This window comes from Euprymna scolopes, chromosome 5, assembly GCF_053919585.1.
Source record: "Euprymna scolopes isolate OS-2025 chromosome 5, ASM5391958v1, whole genome shotgun sequence".
In the NCBI taxonomy this organism is placed as follows: domain Eukaryota; kingdom Metazoa; phylum Mollusca; class Cephalopoda; order Sepiida; family Sepiolidae; genus Euprymna; species Euprymna scolopes.
The window spans coordinates 50,890,160-50,905,297 of NC_136486.1; positions in this window are offsets into that span (position 1 = coordinate 50,890,160).

The following is a 15,138-nucleotide window of genomic DNA, read 5'->3' on the forward strand; positions in this document are numbered from 1 at the left end:
GATTTTTCGCGATTTTAAAATCGCCAAAAATCATTAATTCATTTGCATATTTTAAAACTAAATATTAATCAGAAGTGACTTTTCAGTGACATTCATCGTCACGCCCAAATATCAGCTGAATTGTTATTATAAACAAACACAGACTGTATTTTATGAACAACATTATCAGCATTATTTTTATATTTTATTTTTTAGGACTTAGTTCACTGGGAAAATTATTTCTCGTAACATATATTAATCAATAGAGGATTGGTTAAATAATAATACAATATGCAATCTGCATAAATTAAAATATCACGTTAAAGCATATTTTAGGATTAGGCAACGCCGAGCTGCAAGCTAGTATGTATGTATGTATATATATATATATATATATATATAGTGGCGCCAAAAAGAAGCCTTAAATTTAGGCTACATTTTATGTAACTGCTTAAGCAATACCTCATTTTATTTGCCTTTTATTCCTCTATATTCTATTTGTTTATATTTGCCGTTCAAATGAAGTATCCTAGTATTCACATCAATTAAAAAAATTAACTTCAAATCGAGAAAGCTAAAAGAAACTGCAGCAACATATGAGCTTAAAACCAGCTTCAAATATCCACTTTTTAGGCAACAAAGCATCTTCAATCGTAATTTTTGTAGTACCAGGTTATACAACATTTTATCCATGTACCTCGACATTCTCTTAGTGATCGTCAGGAGCTATTAATCTCCACCTTTCTGGTTTATACCATTAAAAAATCGGCCATAGATTGAAATATGATGAGAAAACGGCACGAATGAGTGTGCAAAAGCACCAAAACACCGGCAGTGTTCGTGATGCTCCTAAATCTGGTCATTTTAGAGCTACTTCTTACAGGGAATACAATGCTATAAGGATCCACAACTCAGAAACAGATTTGAAACGGATCTTTAAATCCAACAGCATCTTGTTAAAAATGCTCTCATTTTACATTTTCGAAGGCTGTGTTGCAAGATACAAGCCAAACGTTTCTGTAAAGAAAAGGAAGCACCACCTGGACTTCATCAGATGCAATAAAGATCATTACTCTTCATATTGGTCGAAAGAGATTTTTAGCAATAAAAGCAAGTTCAATGGGGAAGCAGTGATGGTAGGCAATATGTCCGTCGGAGGAAGGACGAATAATTTAATTCTAGGTACACAGTTTCAACGCTTCAAGGTGGTGGAGGTTCAGTTTTAGTGTGGGGCCTTATTAGTGCCGATCGTCCGGGGTCTACAGTTCGCTTGAAAGGTCGAATTAATTCGACCAAGTACATTAATGTGTTCAATGAGCATTTTGCACTCTACTTTTACCGGAATTTGGATGATAATCCCATCGTCATGCAGGATAATGCCCCCATTCACACAGTTGTCAAGTGGTTGTAAAGATGTTCCTTGAAGACCATGATATTTGGATGGCCTGCACAATCTCCAGACCCCAATACTATCGAAAACATATAATATTACATCAAGCAAGAGTTACGCAAGGATAAAATTCGAATTTGGACAAGAATTTAAGAGAAGTGGGATGCCCTTGCACCGGAGTATTGCCGCAGACTAATTCAAGGGATGTCCAAAAGCTTGTCAGCTGTCCAATTGCAGAAGGGCTATGATACTATAATAAAAGTAAAATATGAACAAGTAAAATTATAAAGGAATAACAAGCGAATCAAATGAGGAGTGAGTGAGTGAGGAGTGAGTGTGTGTGTGTGTGTGTGTGTGAGAGAGAGAGAGAGAGAGAGAGAGAGAGAAGGACAAAAATCAGAGCAGTAGTGATGGAGAAAAAGAAATGATGAGTAAATTGATCAGGAATCAAGTACAGGGATTAAAAAAGGATAGCTGAAAAAGGAAACTCATATGATTGGAAGGACACTCATTAGAGATAATATATGCAGAGATAGAAAGGAAGAAAAAAAAAACTAAAGAAGTAAAAAAAAAATATTAATAATGAAATTGACACTTACAAAGTGTGGTTGAGTTAGAGTCATGGTAAAATCAGTTTGTCTTTGAACAACAAATGAAATGTTTCTCTCAGAATGATATAACGGAATAATATGTGGGATGACCCGTCAGGTTGGTTGGTTGTTTTTGTTTTACGGCATATCAACCTTTTTCAGGTTCTTTAATGCCGAATCTAGTTATTTTGAGGAACGATTTTTAATGGAGTATATATATATTTTTTAAGTCGGTTTCTATTTAACCCATAGTTGGGACCCTAACAGGTACTACCACTCCGGGTCAGAGTGGACCTGGGAGCAATGGCAATTAAAGGGTGGCTCCACACTCCCTAAGGCCCGCAAGGTGGGGCCTCACCATCGGATATAGTTTAAGGTCATATCCAGGACCAACCCGTCAGGTGAGTAATTACGTATAAAGTGAAGAGAGAGAGAGAGAGGGAGAGAGAGAGAAAGAGAGAGAGATAAGGGAATAAAGAGATGTTTAAACAGTTACATTCAATTAAGCTTAAATTTGCGGCTTTTGATAAAATGACAAGTGCGGACTTCTTTTTTGCGCCACTATATATATATATATATATATATATATATATATATATATATATATATATATATATATAGTAAGTTATAAAATGTATATGGCGATTAAGCTACGCTGGATATTCCGCGTTTTAAGCCTGAAGAGTCCTAGAGTGGATGAAACGCGGAATATTCAGTGTAGCTTAATCGCCATATACATTTTATAACTTACTAACTAGCTCTACCTACGTGTTGAGCACTTTTGAAGTAAATACTTAAAGTTTACGCATAAATCTATACTTTCGTATATTAATTTTATGTGAGTAAATTACGTAGTTATATATATATATATATATATATTTTTATTTTATTTTTATTTTTGCCTTATGTCATAACAAACAGTGACTTACTACATTGCCAAAGATTAAAAAAAAACAAAAGCTTCATAATATATTATAAGGCAAAAATAATAATGGGAATACAGAAAGATTTCAAACAATTTTAAGCATTAACTATTTACCAACATAAACTAGCGGTATTTTTCTACAAGCCTTCATTGTCGTAGGGCTTAAACACAGCTCCTTACACACTACACACAATGCCTTAAGCAAACTACAATATCATCTTTATATATATATATATATATATATATATATAAGTTAATATTTGTAGGTTGTTAAGACAATTATATCTTGGCTTATCATACTAATCACACGGTTGTTACAATATTTTATTTCCGTCACTTGCATTACCTATAAAGTAACACTCAGCGATTCTTAGCGAATTCATGCATTTGCTTAATGTAAATTCTCCATCCACACATTGCTAATCTTGACAAAATAGATTACCAGCCTTTTCTATTTTTCAGCGATAATTTATAAGCGTGATTAGGATTTCACTGTGTAGACATGAACTCCAGCAGATATATACAATATTTTCAACCGCACTCTTAGCAGGTTTCAAGTGATATTATGTACAGCTATTCGTTGAGGGTACTTGTACGATGTTATTCGCGTGAATGGATTTATATGCTGGAATAAATTTAAAACAAAACAAAAACGAACGAACGTATCCGCACGTTATTGTAGACAAATGTGAATAAACGAGGAAGCGAATCGTATAATACTTTCGGCTTCTCAACGCTAAAATCTACAGGAAATTCCGTTGTAAACACGCAAACAAGCAAGCCGTCTTATTGTTTGCATTCCCGAGAATACTGTAATCGAAAAGTTGGTAGACAAGAACCAAAGAAAAACGTAAACACATTTTGTAAGCCAAATAATTCCACAAACCAGAATCAGGTCAAAGAATGTTTCTGTATAAAAAAAAGAAAACGAAAAAAGATGAAAATGCTTAATTGTTGATTCGTACTTCCTCGAAAGACAAGGAGTGCATGTGCGCTTAAGAATTTGCACTGAATCAAGAGTTGAACAATCAATAACCGCACTTCTAATTCAGTAGTTGTTTTAATTTTTAATAAAGCAAAGCGGCTTACAAAAATAGACTGGACGAAATATCGTTGTAGCATATCACCGCGGGCTTCTTTGCTCCCCACTGATAATCTGTTCTTTTCTTTATCGACAGAAGAAGCTGTGCATCACTGTTAGGTAGTTATTGACCCAACGTGTCACGTTAACCTAGTTTTTATTCATACATCAGATAGATTTCATAATTACTTACCTTTCTTAGCGGGTACTCTGTATTGGAACAAAAATAAAAATTGCCCCAGTCTAGAAAAGATGCTACACTCTGCTTTTAGCTAAAATAGCGTTTTGTCTGCTGTTACCAGATCAGGATGTCAGGAAATATCGACTTCCGGAATTAACTGTACCAAACATTAATGTGATTGTTTTCTGATCCCTTTGGAAAACTCAATCATGTTCCGCAAAGCCAAAGGGATGAACAATTTTTCTCTGCAAACTAAATCAGACATAATAAATAATTGAAGATATAAAGTACTGGAAGCATGACACATATTTTACAAAATAATTGAACCCGAAAAGGGTTGATATGCCGTAAAAAAACAAACAAAAAACAAAACAAAAAATAACCAAACTAAACACAACGAAAAAAGTATGCAAAGAACTTGAAGCGTAAATCCCCTTTTCAATACTTACTGTATTTAGCATTAAATAAAAAAAAACTTGCTGTATTTAGCATTAATTAAAAAAAAACTTACTGTATTTAGCATTAATTTAAAAAAAAACTTACTGTATTTGGCATGAAATAAAAAGAACTTACTGTATTTAACATTAATTAAAAATAAATTACTTTATTTAACATTAAATTAAAAAAAATCTTACTGTATTTAGCATTAATTAAAAAGGATTTACTGCATTTAGAATTAAATAAAAAAAAAACTTACTGTAGTTAGCATTAAATAAAAATAAATTACTGTATTTAACATTAAATTTAAAAAAATCTTACTGTATTTAGCATTAATTAAAAAGACTTACTGCAGTTAGCATTAAAGAAGCCGAAAAGAGTTGATATGCTCCAAAAACAACCAAACTAAACACAATAAATATTTGAAATATTAAGAACTTGTACATAAACACTTTTATGCCATAAACCAAACCAAACCAAACCAAAGGGTGTTTAGACGAACAAAACGTCGAAGAATATATGGATAGAAGTAGAATTTGAAGATAAAGAAGATTGGATAATCATTATACGATCGTATCAAAACAGCTTTATCTTAGAAATCCAGACAACATCACGGTGACCAAGAATACATCAGCTAAAACCTTGCATTAAATTGTATAAAGATTAAGAAACTAATTCGTAATAAAATCGGTTCATTTAAAAATATATAAAAAAATGAATATTGAATATTAAAAGAAAAGCAAATTTATATAAATTTCTCTAAGCGTGCGTGGTTTTTAAAGAGAGAGATTTATATAGATAGATAGATGAATAGATAGATAGTTAGTTAGCTAGCTAGCTAGCTAGATGGATAGAGAGAGAGAGAGAGAGAGAGAGAGAGAGAGAGAGAGAGAGAATATTACACCCCCCTGGCTTCTGCTGCTGCTTTCATTGCCCTGATTCAACAGAATATCGAACCTACACGTCTTTTATTCAGCTTCCCCGTCTATAAGTTTGACCCCGACTCAAATGCGAGCAATATATTTATTCATTTTTATATTTCATTTTCAACTGTGTGCGATCATTATTAGACCTCCTGTACATTCAAAAAAAAAAAAAAAAAAAAAAGAAATCAGATGAGAATACAAATCCGCATAATTTATGGAATAATAACAAAGGCATTTCCCAGAATTTATCACAATATTTGTCGATATTCATGCAGGCGAATCGGCATACATATGCACGCCTCCAAAAAGAATCCATTCATAACAGATATCTGTCGATATGCTAATATTATCAGATGAGTGCGATGTCTGGCGTGAAACAATGATTAGCGAGTTGCTTGTACATGATGGTGACTAGAATAGCGAGTTCGATCCGCACTAACAACTGTCTTAGTCTAGTTTGTATTAGCGTTAATCTTTTCCGTTTTAGAGAGGTCATAGTATATAATTTAAGATATTACCTGTTGTGATACCTTTTCAGCTAGCAATTTGATTAGGTCGGCAATTAAACAGAGTTCTGTCGCTCGAGATGCGCAGATTAGAAACACATGGCCCCCTTTTTCTTAAGGACGTGTTCATATTTACATTACTTAGATTATTCGGACTAGTAGTTTCGTCTGTTATTTTCACAACGTTTCGGCCGATATAATCTACGACCTTCTTGAAGTACGCATTTCCACTTGCCAATCTTTACGTCAAACTCGGAAGCCTATATCAAATGTTTAAATTCAGCCCTTTATCCAATACACGGTGGTAGATTGTTCTTGTTCTGTCAGCCATGACCAGCAGAAGTGTAAAGTAGTGATTTAAGTCAGTATCGTCCGCAGCTCTTGTTGCTTTTATTGTTGCTTGATATTCACACATAAATTCTATTGGACGGACCAACGCCATTATTACGTTTTAAAAAAAAGAACACTCTCGTTTGGTCTCGAAAAAAATGGCTACCTCCTGTGTGACACCAGATAGCCTCAGCGACATGTCGCCGATCCTAACATTGTGTGCTGTGGGTTTTCATTCATGTTCTTTTCTTCTTATAGCCGTCTCATCGTCTTTTACACATTGACGATCGTCAAGAGGAGTACACGGGCTCACAAGAGTAAAAATAAAAGAACATGTGAAAAGTAAAGAAAACACAGACTCTGATCCATTACGCATATATCAGTTGGACTGTGTGTGTGTCCATCAACCCTCTACACTCTAGTCCACATTTAGGTTTTGTCGAAGCCGTGTTAGTTGGCATAAATTCATCTCGATCTGTTCAAATGCTCCCGATATGATTCAAGTAACGACCCTCCCTCAACTGTGTCCAAACTCTGACTGTCATTAAGTCCAACTGTTACTTAGTGTCTAACTCAATTCTTACTTTCATAAACTTGACTTTTATGTCCGTTAATCGTTTTTATTGTTAAAATACTCATCGACGGTGAAAAACCCATAGCCAGTTCCAAGCCTCATAAAACTAATTGTCAATCCTAAAGTATCAGCAACCCTAAATCTAAATATATCGCAGGTTAATTGTTCGATGCATTCATTACAGTCATTCATCACACACTAATTTAAACCAACTCTTATTTGTCCTTTGCCTGCATTAAAGAACAAATTCCTTTCTATTGTCTACTCATAAACTATTTACTAGTTCTTTTGTTATATATTTTTTCTCTTTTCTCTCGCACCAGAGGAGATCGACTATAATATCACAAATGCATAAATCTCACAGAACAAACCACGCCATTATAATATTAACAAAACTTGTTAAGTTTTGCAAGACAATGTATATCTCTTGTAAGGATGGCTGCGCATGTAATTGTGATGCAAAGATTTCGCAAACTCCAACTACACTTCGTCTGAATCGGCACTTCTTGAGTCAAGTCGCAAGGAGAAATCCAGTACGACTGGAAACAATTTAGATATAAGCAGAAAGCACATACAGCACCTGGTATTCTCAAATGTTCTCCCACTGATCAGGTTCAACCTTGCTTAACTTCGGTGATATAACCAGTTAAACCAGTGTGTTAGCGTTATTATGCGTATTATTCAATGTTTCATTATAATCATTTATAATAAGCATTGAGCCTTCAACCTTCAACAACCAAAAGATACTCACTTAAAACTGAGTGTTAATCAAACCATTTTACTGTGGCGACACACTAGTTCAGCATAAAGATTCCCACGTCTGAAAAAATGCACCGAGAAGAGGTTACATCTGCCGACACACATAAGTTGAATTGTAGTCCAAAAGTTTAAAGCAATGCAAGCTATCAATTCTCTATAAAATATTCTGCCGCCCCTTTTTAGTCCGTACGTTACGCGTTGAAAAGGTCCAGATACAATTTTTTAAGGTCAAACTGGCTCAAAAAAAGCCACATTCGCGAAATTTAGCGTTAAACACACTAATCTGGCAACCCTGGAAAATATGAGAGTTGCCTTCCTTTTAGGCAATCCCGTTTTTTTAATATCATTTTAATAATATATGATCATTGTTGTGATATTGTGAAAATAGAACTGGTAGTAATTTCGACATGCAGCGATTCTTCAGCAAAGAAAGAAGTAAGCGAAACTTTACGTAAAAAAAGGGAACATTTGAAAGAAACAGTGCCAAGAAGAAGAAGATTGTTTGATAAAAGATGTTGGATTGACAGAGTAAATTTAAAAAAAATGGCTCTTACAATGTAAGTTTATTTGTATTGAACTATATAGCAAAATATTACTTTCTATGCATTTATTAGTAGTTATTAATTTAGCTCATTTGGGCCAGTTCTATATTAAAAATACAATGGACACTATTTTCATAGAAATATTAATAAACTTATGTTTGCTGCGTGTTATTTGTTTTTTTTTGGGCACTCTCGAAAAAATGTGCCATCCAAAAAAATATTAGCTTCATAGAAAAAAAATTGTTGATTAAATATATTTAATATTCTATGGAATTTCACGTATTTCACGTAGTATTATATACTAGCAAGGCCCGTGGAAATTCCATATACTAGCAAGACCCTTGGGAAATCCATATACTAGCAAGACTATATGCTAGCAAGACCTGTGGAAATCGCTAGTATTATATACTAGCAAAACCCGTGGAAATTCCATATATTAGTAAGACCATATCCTAGCAAGGCCTGTAGAAATTGCTAGTATTATATACTAGCAAGACCAGTGAAAATTCCATATATTAGCAGGACCATATACTAGATATATAAAGACCTGTGGAAATTGCTAGCATTATATACTTGCAAGACCCGTGGAAATTCCATATACTAGCAAGATTATATACTAGCAAGATCCATGGAAATTGCTAGTATTATATACTAGCGTGGTCCGTAGAAATTCACAATAGTAGCAAGACTTGTGGAAATTGCTAGCAGATTATATACTAGCAAGACCCGTGGAAATTCCATATACTAACAAGACTATATACTAGCAAGAACCGTGGAAATTGCTAGTATTATATACTAGAAGACCCGTGGAAAGTCCATATACTAGCAAGGCTATCTATTAGTAAGACCCGTAGAAATTCCATATACTAGCAATTACATATACTAGCAAAATATCATCGTGGACATTCAGAAACATTCATATTGCCTAGTGTAAGTTATTCTTTGTCTATTCACTCCAAATACGGCATGCAATTAAAACATAAAGGGGTTATTCTGGTAGGGGTCAGATTTTGATAGCAAGATGGCTGTTTATATACATTTACATTTCTTCATGTTTGTACTGGAGAGAAACAAAATGCAAGAAGGAAATCCAAAGTCCAACTTTTTTGTATTTTTTTTTTAAATCTCAAATAAGACGTATTAACACTTGAACGTAAAGGAACTATTATTTGGAATTTTGTTTAACAGATGATTGTTGAAAAATGAGTATATTTACACCACTTGAAACTTTCTGCATATCAATCGAGGCGGGGAAGCAGGAAACACGGAGAGAATTCCAAAGTGTTGCAGTCCATGGGGAAAGTTTATCACTTTCCGGCATCTAGTGAAAAGGTTGGCTGTTGCTGCTTGTCGTGTTCCACGCCGAGAGGGACAAACGTCCTATGAGTCCGTTAGAGCAAATTTGTTCTTTATTCTTCAGTTCCTTTTGAGGTCGAATTGCAACCACAATGAAATGATCAGAGATTTTGCTGGGTGTAACCTGGTATAATGTTATCCGATACTTTGCAGACGTTTATATTAAGAAGGATGTTGGTGGTGGCTTAATGGTGCGTGACGCGCACTATGAACTCGAAAAGAGGCGTTTAAATTCAATCGTATCTATTACATTCATTAAACATTACTATAGTTTGTAAAGGAATAAATCCACTGCTTCCGGATATTGGTAATATAACACACGACGGTGCGTTTTAATGAACCATTCACAAGAAATATTGTACATCAAATATTTATTTTACTTACCTCTTCTCCAAAAAATTGAACACGAAGTTATATACGGCGTAATCACGTTGACACACGAGTTATCGTAAGATTACCGAAGTTAAGCAACGGCGAGTTTGGTCAGTACCAAATGGGTGATGTTTGGAATACCAGACGCTGTATATAGAAGGATGTTGACACTTTCCTATGAGAACTGCAAAATAATTACGTTGTCATCTCGTTTAACAAGGATATACCTGCGACTGGAGACCGCTTTTGAACTTAATATTCCATAGATACTTGCCCACATGAATGAAGCTGATTCAACCCGCCCATAATTAATGCCGCTGGCATTTTATTAGCCACTTGTCAGGTGCGGTTTTCAAAAGATATCACATTATGATTTGCGCACTTGTTCCAAAAATCCCTAAGCAGCTCCATTGGTATTCTCCACTAGAAACGCCTTTTCTTGCTAATCAAATGACAGCCCACTAGACATATAAAAAAATAATCTATATAAATGAAACAGTAGATATATGTGTGTCGGCGTGCCTTTGTGGAAATACTTAACCGATAAACTCTTAAACTACGGGTCACATAAAACTGAAATAAACATAAAATACTATTCATACACCAAGCAATGGTTTATAACGAGTAAGATCTTTGATTTGATGGATGAATAACGCGCCCAGGTACAATGCAAGATGTTTATCTCCACTTGACGACAGATTTCTATTACTTTTGTGCATGCAAAAATTGATTCATAGTTTGAAGTGGTTTCAAATTTAAATCTTTCTTATCTATCTGCCTATGGCTTAAACGGTAGGGAACCTGGCTGGAGCGCTGAATGCTTTGGTTTCAGTTCTACCTAGTGGCACCCATGTCATCTTTTATAATTTTAGAATCAATACTATATGTACATCTCTCTCTCACTCTGTTTATATACATACATGCATATATATATATATATATATATATATATATATATATATATAGAGAGAGAGAGAGAGAGAGAGATGGGCTACATTTAAGTGCGCAACCCTATATATATATATATATATATATATATATATATATATATATATATATAGGGTTGCCAACTTAAAAGTTAGTATTTTCCCCTAATTGCCGTAAAAACACATGCTAAACGTGCATGTTTTCTCAAGCGTAAAAAAAAAAAAAATTTGCGGGAGGGTTAGGGTTATCTATAGATTATAGTCTTACTTGTTTAAAATCAATAAATATTTATTGCTTTATTATTACTACAAACAGTGGAAGATTTTGTTTAAAAAAAATCAAATAATCAAAATAAAAGATAATTAAAGCAATCGGTTTTAGCATCGAAAATTAGGCACAAATATTTTCGATTCCGATACCGATTCCGATACCCACCAAAGTTCCGATTTTTTCCGATTCCCGATTCCGCTTACCGTATCAACGTTAACATGTATGTATATATATATATATATATATATATATATATATATATATATATATATATAATCCCTATATATATATATATATAATTCTTATATATATATGTATATATATGTATATATACATATATATGTATTTATATATATGTATATATACATATATATATATATGTATATTTATACATACATGCATACACACACAGATATATATATATATATATATATATATATATATATATATATATATATTTCCTGTAAAACCCCATGCAATGGGAGCATGTATTGTTACAAGCGTAAAAATGCACTTGTGGTAGAGGTGATCTATACATTTTATGTTTACAACTAATAAATATTTATCATTTTATCATTAGTAGCAGTCATTGAAAATTGAGTTTAAAAAAAAAACATAAAAAAAGCAATTAAAAGAATTGTTTTTGTATCGGAAAATAGACACATTTTTTCGATTCCAATACTGATCCTGGGAAAAGTTTGGATTTTTCGGATTCTCGATTTCGAATAAATGTCCCAACATTATTTCGTCTTATTTACTTGCCTCGTCAATCAATCTGTCTCTTTCTCTGTTTCATCTCTAAAATTATTGTTTATAGAGTTGTTTTGTTCTTTTTTTTTATCTTCGTGCTACGGTAAAAATACCCTCCTATTATTTTTAATGTTGCAGGGTTAGTCTCCTTCCTGCCATGGTTGCTTGGAGACCTGGGTAGAAAGTACGAATCAAGAATCTGTTCTTGGCCATCAGCCCGACAGATGCGGGATCAGGAACTGGTACCATACCTGTCGGAGTGAGGTATGCCGCCTGGGTATTACCTAAGAGATCCGCCTTCCTAGACCTTGCCACTCGGCTTTCGAGTGAGGCAAGTTAATTGCGTGTTACCTGAGGCTCCTCGTTCGGGGAATGCCGACGAAGATGCTCACGCAATTTTTGATAGGCCAGAATGTCCCTCCCTTGGGGCGCTGGCTTGACATCCTCTATTTCCGACCTTGTGTCACATCTTGCAGAGTGGTGCAGCAAGTCAATATCTCATGTTAAAAACTAATGATTATGTACACATATTTTTGCAAATTTAAAAAAATAGACTCCAGATTTTAGTTTTACCTGTAGTTTAATATTTATGATGAGCGAATGTTTATTTAATAGAAATTTGACGTTTATGATCATGGTCCAGTAGTTAGAACCGCCGACTATTAACACGATGCTCGTAGGTTCAATCCACGCTAGAGAAAAGTGTTAGTCTAGACGCACTGATGAGTTGTGATACAACGAAACCGCACTCGATGTGGAGGACTATATATATTAAATAGAAATTTAAGCAATAGAAAATCCAGTTTTAAACCAAACTAATCAACAGAATTGTCCTTGGCATCGGAAAATGGGCTCAATATTTTCTGATATTGATTCCGAAAACTCAAAATGTTTCAGTTTAAGATTCTCGATTATTCGTCGCAACACTAGTTTATATTTTGACTTGCTTACGATCGTCGTTGAAGCTATTTCTTTCTCTTTTACCTTAAAAAAAAAATTAGCAAAGCAAAAACCACATGGATCGTTTGCGTTTTTAGAACTGAATTTCCCGCAGATTTGAACGTCAAGCAAGTGAACGTATAATACAATTTTGTTTTTATCTTCAGATTTTTTTAAAAGTAAAATCTAGGATAACATGCAGACGTGTCTCTTTTATAAATGTATTTTTTCGGCATGTAAATATATTTTTGTGAGTAATAGATTGATGTATTAAGTGCCTATCTTACCGCTGTAGTACTATACAACGAAAAAAAGCCAAACAAACAAACAAACAAAAAACAACTTGAACTAAGCTAAAATCATGAAAAGGCAAAACAAATTTAAGATGAATAAAAAGAAACATCCGTATACGATTTCGTGAAGAAAGAATCTCGTTTTCATAAAATACAAATGAAAGTCAATCTTATAAGCTTCGAAAATCACATCGAAAGCAATTCTTTCAACTTTTATTATATCTTTTTCCGTTTCTCTGTTTTTTTTTTTTTTTAGAATTCTTCAATGAGGATAAAGAAGTCGTGTACGCCATTGTATTTCTATCTGTCAACAAAAGGAGCTGGGCGCCGGCGACGAGAACAACAAGAAGAAGCAGGTGGGAATAACTTAGCAAAGATTCGGAGAAAAGGTGCAAACAGAGTGATTAACCACATAACAGTTACGTTACTCTGATGTTTTTGAAATCGACGCTTCCACACGCTGGCAAAAAAAAAAAAAAAATAAACAAATAAAATAAATAAAATGAATAACTAAAAGAGAAGAAAAAAGAAACGACGATAAAGATTTTAAAATCGTGGCGCGTCTTTGAGATTCTGGGGGGAAAAGATCAAGATAATGATTGTATGGTGATATCTTAATAGAGTAGAGGTTTTTTCCCCCTTTTTATTTACTTTTAATTCCTCTAAGAAGATTTAGCCGACAGCGATGTTTTTAATAAGGGGTTATGTGTACACTCTTTCAATAAAAGCACAGGGAGGGGACATCTGTGTATAAAAAGGGAGTTGTAACACACATACACACACACACACACACACACACACACACGCACACACACACACACACACACATATATATATATATATATGTAGAGAAATAAAAAAAGGGACCAATGCAAGTTATGTGTTCATCAGCGTTTCGTCTTTATTTCGCGACTTCCACTGGATGAATGAAATTAAGAAAACAAAACACCAGTACAAATATTTGTAAATATATTTTTGATATAATGTAATATGTGACCTTGTTCCCCCCCCCAAATACGTTGGAAATTAAAATGAAAAGGCAGGACATATATATATATATATATATATATATATATATATATATATATATATATATATATATATATATTATTTTAAAAATAATATATATACCGCTCCCCATATGGGGGTACTAAATTGGTTAACGGGAAAATTATTCCCAGCTCGCATTTAGGTAAGAATGCGCTTTCGTAAATAATTGAATTCATTCAAAACATATCGCTAAAACCAAAACGAACAACATATATATATATATATATATATATATATATATATATATATATATATATATATATATATATATATATATATATATATATATATATTCCAAAGACGCTGATCTGTATTGATTTCATATCAGCCACAGATGGCTAATTCAGCTCTCACATTCGCGATCGAGCACTTAATTTGATTTCTTTTCATCGCTTTCTAACGCGCTATATATATATATATATATATATATATATATATATATATATATATATATATATATATAGCAACAAATACACATATAGCTACCACAATATACTACATAGTCCCCCACCCGCCATCTGTGCCTAAAACTAAACCAAAATTCCACCAGCAAAGATTTTTTTTCCTAGAACTGTCTGTCTGTGGTATATAATGCCGTGTAGATGCTTTCCGACTGATCATTTGCAAACCTTAAATAAATAAATTCCTGTTGAATCGTTCTCTTAAATAATCCAACCCTACACAAGTTCCACTATTACTGATCATGTTGTCTTACCATCTACCTAGCACTTGACCTTATCCTAAAGTGGTCACTGGGCTCCCATAAACGATTACTCCAATATATATATATATATATATATATATATATATATATATATATATATATATATATATATATATATATATATACTAGCAGGGATACCCAACGTATCTTGGGAATTAATGATTATCAACGAATGCTTCACTCTCCAATATATTTATTGTCCATGAAATCCCTAATTTTTAAATCAAACCGTTTGA